Source organism: Tarenaya hassleriana, unplaced genomic scaffold, assembly GCF_000463585.1.
Source record: "Tarenaya hassleriana unplaced genomic scaffold, ASM46358v1 Cleome266, whole genome shotgun sequence".
NCBI lineage: Eukaryota > Viridiplantae > Streptophyta > Magnoliopsida > Brassicales > Cleomaceae > Tarenaya > Tarenaya hassleriana.
Window position 1 is genome coordinate 106,919 of NW_010965914.1, and position 5,530 is coordinate 112,448.

Consider the following 5,530-nt stretch of genomic DNA (forward strand, 5'->3'; position numbering starts at 1 on the left):
TTTTGGTTGACTATCCCGAGAGAACTCCAAAGTTAAGCGTGCTGACTCTGGAGCAATCTCAGGATGGGTGACCTACTGGGAAGTGTCTCGGTATGCGTGCGAGTGAGGAAAAAACACGCTGAAAGGTCTCGGGTTGCTGTGTGAGAACAGTTTCGACAATTTGTAGCGGCCTCCGGTTGTTACAGAAATCCTCTGTTGAGCATCAGCATAGGTTGAATCCGACGATGAAAGACGTAGTTAGGAAAGAGGTGATGAAGCTGTTAGATGCGGGTATTATATCCCTATTTCGGATAGTACGTAGTGAGTCCTGTGCAGGTTGTACCGAAGGAGGCATGACCGTGATCCAGAACGAAAAGAACGAGCTTATTCCTACGCCGACGGTCACGGGATGGAGGATGTGCATCGACTATCGTAAGTGGAACTCCAACACCCATAAGGATCACTTTCCTTTGCCTTTTATTGATCAGATGTTAGAGAGACTTGCACTCCACTCGTACTTTTGCTTTCTAGATGGTTACTCGGGATTCTTTCAGATCCCCATTCACCCGAGCGACCAGGAGAAGACCACATTTACTTGTCCTTATGGCACGTTTGCTTATCGTCGTATGCCCTTTGGATTATGTAATGCACCTGCCACTTTTCTGAGATGCATGACTGCTATATTTTCTGATGTGATTGAGGATATTATGGAGGTGTTCATGGACGATTTCTCTGTCCATGGACCCTCATTTCACGTTTGTTTGGCCAATTTACTCGTTGAAGGTTGAGTCACTCGTTGAAGGTTGAGTCACAACCGGCAGTGAAACAGGTTGAATTTCTTCAACTTGCTGACTCGCCTCAGCGTCTACTTGGTGCTCCCGAACTTCCTCAAGTTCGATCCTACTCCCACTGACTCTTTTCGAGATGAACTCTCGCTCCATAAAAGTCGCATTCCTAGTAATGAACACCTTGTTCTCTGCCGGTATATAGAAGTAGTAACCCTTAGTTTCCTTAGGGTAGCCTACAAATAAACACTTATCAGATTTGGAGGATAACTTATCAGTCATCTGACGCTTCACATAAGCGTCGCAACCCCAAATTCTGACAAACGACAACGCGGGACGCTTCCCCGTCCATATCTCATATGGCGCCGTTTCATCCGACTTCGTTGGACTCCTGTTCAGCAGTTATGCAGTGGTCTCTAAAGCATAGTCCCAAAAGGACTTCGGAAGATCTGTCTGACTCATCATAGACCGAACCATGTCTAACAGTGTTCGGTTCCTCCGTTCAGACACGCCGTTCCACTGTGGCGTTCCAGGAGGAGTTAATTGTGATACAATACCACAATCAACCAGATAGTCAGTGAACTCTTGGCTCATATACTCGCCACCACGATCAGATCGAAGTGTCTTGATCGTCTTGCCAAGCTGGTTCTGCACTTCGTTTCTGAAAGCCTTGAACATTTCAAGTGTTTCAGACTTATGTCTCATCAAATAGACATAACCGTATCGACTGAAATCATCAGTGAACGTAACGAAATACAGATAACCTCCTCTAGCTGGACAACTCATTGGTCCGCATACATCACTATGTATCAGATCCAATAACTGTGTCGCTCTCTGTCCTTTCCCCTTGAAATGATGCTTTGTCATCTTGTTCATCAAACAAGACTCGCAAGTTTCAAGAGACTCAAAGTCAAAAGAATCCAGAAGACCTTCAGAATGAAGCTTCTGTATGCGTTTCTCGTTTATATGGCCCAGACGACAATGCCAGAGGAAGGTCGGGTTTAAGTCATTCGGCTTAAAGCGTTTAGTACTCACGTTATAGATGGATAACGTTGAGTTCGATGGCTGATCATTCAACACATATAAACCATTTACTAGATAACCATTACCATAGTAAATATCGTCTCGATGAATCATCAAACTCGAGTTCTCAATCACAAATCGAAAACCATCCAAATCCAGACATGAAATAGAAATAATGTTTCTGCTAATCGCAGACACATAGTAACAATTACTTAATTCTAAAACAAGTCCAGAAGGAAGATGCAAATCATAAATGCCAACACACAATGCAGCAACTCTTGCTCCATTTCCGACGCGTAGATCCGCTTCTCCCTTAGCTAGCATCCTACTTCTTCTTAGTCCCTGCACATTTCCACAAATGTGTGAGGCACTGTCGATATCTAATACTCACGAAGATATAGTACAGATGTTAGCCTCTATAACGTGAATACCTGAGGCAGAAGCTTTACCAAGCTTCTTGTTCTTCAGATCCTCCAAGTAAAGGTGACAATTACGCTTCCAGTGTCCAGACACTCTGCAGTAATGACAGTCACCCTTATCAGGTTTAGTCTTAGGCGTAGAGGCAACTTTTGCCTTTTTCGCCACCTTTTTCTTGGCTTTACTCCGCCGCTTCTTGCTGGAGTTTTTCTCTACAGCAAGCACAGTCTTGGACACCATGATATCCTGCTCAGCTGATTTCAGCATCCCATGCAGTTCGGCTAAGCTCTTAGTCATCCCGTGCATATGGTACTGCATAACGAACTGGTTATAGTCCTCGGGTAATGACATCAGGATCAAGTCTGCAACCAAGTCACCATCGAGCTTCACTCCCATACGCTCAAGTTCTTCAACATGAGATCTCATGTTGAGGACGTGGGTGTTGACAGAGCTACCTCTCGGCATTTCCGTCTTCACCAGTGCTTTCAGCGTCTTGTACTTTTTCAGTACGCGCTAGCTCCTCAAACATGGTCTTGAACTGATTGATCATATCAAACACGCTCTTTACCTCAATCTGCCTCTGCAGATTCGGGGCCATGCTTCCCAATATAAGACAGGAGATCTCATTGTCGTCAGTCTGATGCTTCAACCAAGCATCCCTGACAGCTCTCGTGGCATTGGCCGCAGGCTCGGTGGTAGAGCCCCTTCCAGGACGTACGACTTCTTATCGTGCTTGAGAACTATTCTCAAGTTACGATACTAGTCCAAGAAGTTCGTCCCTGTAAGCTTATCCTTCTCAAGGATAGATCGCATTGTCAAACTCGGTACGCTACCGATTGACGTCATGTCATACAAAAAAGACAAAACAGAACGAACAAAAAACAAAATGCAGATTCTATCAATGATCTACTACCAGCTAGTCCATCATCAATAAATGACAACATAGATGCATACACAAGCTATATTCCCATAAAGAAAACTAACCCTACAATAATTTTCTATATGGGACTAAGATCCGTATTTCACATAAGAATGAATTGTTACACCCAACCTTATGCTATTTAGGTAGACATCTAATGTCAATCATCTCCAATATGACTCCTAGATCCTATATGAGACTATGATATCGAATATCATTACATACTTGTCTCATCTATACCGTTAAGTCTCAAGTCATACTCGACAACTTAACCTAAGATAAACCATATTCAAGCTGTGGGAACCACGATTTCCCACCCTGCCTCACAAAGTTAATCCGGTACGCTCAGCTTTGGCATGACCCATGTTACGGACGATCGATGCCTTGACAGGTGCTCTAGCAATGGGAGGTACATACTGCTAAGTAGTCCGTTCGGTCTAGACAATTGGTCCGTTCGGACCAGCACAAAACACAGTCCGTTTGTTCGGACTGGTCAGACCGTTTGGTCCAACAATTTGGTCCGTTCGGACTGGATCCACTAGTCCGTTCGGTCCAACAATTTGGTCCGTTCGGACTAGATGCTCTGGTCCGTTCGGTCCTCTTGGACCGAACGGTCCGGACCTCGTGTCCAGGTTTCTCGACGTTTTCTCGTGCATTTGTCCTTCCCTGCGTGTGTGACGCTGTAGGCTCATTCGATATAGCAGTATATCCCTAAATCTCCATTCGGGTATACAAGTCATAGGCGGTCTCTAGCAAAACACTATAACTACCTAACTCGAATAGAGTTTGTTTGTGATCATACGAACGCCAGTGATGATTACGGCTGATGATCCTTTTGTATCGCGATATCATATGTCGAACATAAGGCATGGACAAGCCACCTTATCTGATTCGACTGCTTTCTCGTTCACTGAGTTCGACTGTCTGAAATAGACGACGTTTGTCTATAGTGCGACCACACACTTCTACAGTCTCGCTCACACGAGGGGCCCAACGATATCTCTCTCTTTTACGAGAGGTAAAAATCCCGTCTTGACTATCTACAATCCAGCACATGATTCGTTTCGTACCTGATACACGCCTTTATAGTCCTCCTGTTATGCAGGACGTTTGACGTATTCAAAGCACGCAACTCCTCATGTTGGATTCCGTAGATATCTCAGATCTTAGGATTTAATCATGGAACCGCCATATGAGATTTAAGTCATGACGCTAGTCCATGTGACAATCTCATGTGGGTCATTCCAGTATTCCGTTCTCCAACGAATACCTATGACTGTGATCGTATCCAATACCTATGATCATCTATATAATCATCAATCACACATCATACTAGTCTTAGTATCATTATTCCCACAATGACACATGACTAGGGAGTTTAGTATTATTCATAACAATACATGGATTTCACAACATATTAAAGCATGCACAATACGTAATGAATCAAACACTAATCCATAAAACTATAGAAAGTGTCAATACATCAAATGTATCATAATAAAGCTCACATAACAGTACATCATAGAGCACTAAACCAATAATTTTTCCACGTTTTGGTGTTCCTCGTGTTGTGATTAGCGATGGCGGCACACATTTTGTCAAATCATCGGATTGCTACTCCGTATCATCCTCAGACTAGTGGAGATTTCTATTCGGGAGATCAAGTCCATTCTGGAGAAGACCATCGCTAAATCACGAAAGGATTGGTCACAGAAGCTAGACGATGCGGTATGGGTTTACCGAACGGCTTTCAAAACGCCGATTGGTATGACACCGTTCCAATTAGTCTACGGAAAAGCATGTCATCTACCGGTTGAGCTCGAACACAAAGCTTATTGGGCAATCAAAGCGCTCAACTATGACATGAAGACCGTTGCAGAGAAACGCGTACTCCAGCTCCACCATCTTGAGGAGATCAGACTTGACGCGTACGAGAACGCGAAGATCTACAAAGAGAAAACGAAGAAATGGCACGATCGACACATTATTCAGCGATCATTCCACTCAGGTGATCTTGTCCTTCTCTTTAACTCTCGTTTGCGATTATTTCTAGGAAAGCTGAAATCCAAGTGGTCTGGCCCATTCAAGATCCATCGAGTTTTCGACCACGGAGCGGTGGAACTATATGACAACAAGGGTAGCACGTTCAAGGTAAATGCGCAGCGTCTAAAGCTGTATAACTCAGCTGATCCTATAGGCGAGAGAGGCGTTCTCCCTCTCGAATAACCACCACCAGCCTGAGCTCACACACGGTCTAGCTATCGACCATAAAGAAGCGCTTCTCGGGAGGCAACCCGATGTCTTTGTATAGTTTTAGGAGTTTTTGGACTTTTGGACCTTTTTAGTTGCATTAGACATGAGGTTTTTGGATTTGGGGAGCCTACGTGGTGCTTTCCCTGGTGTGTAG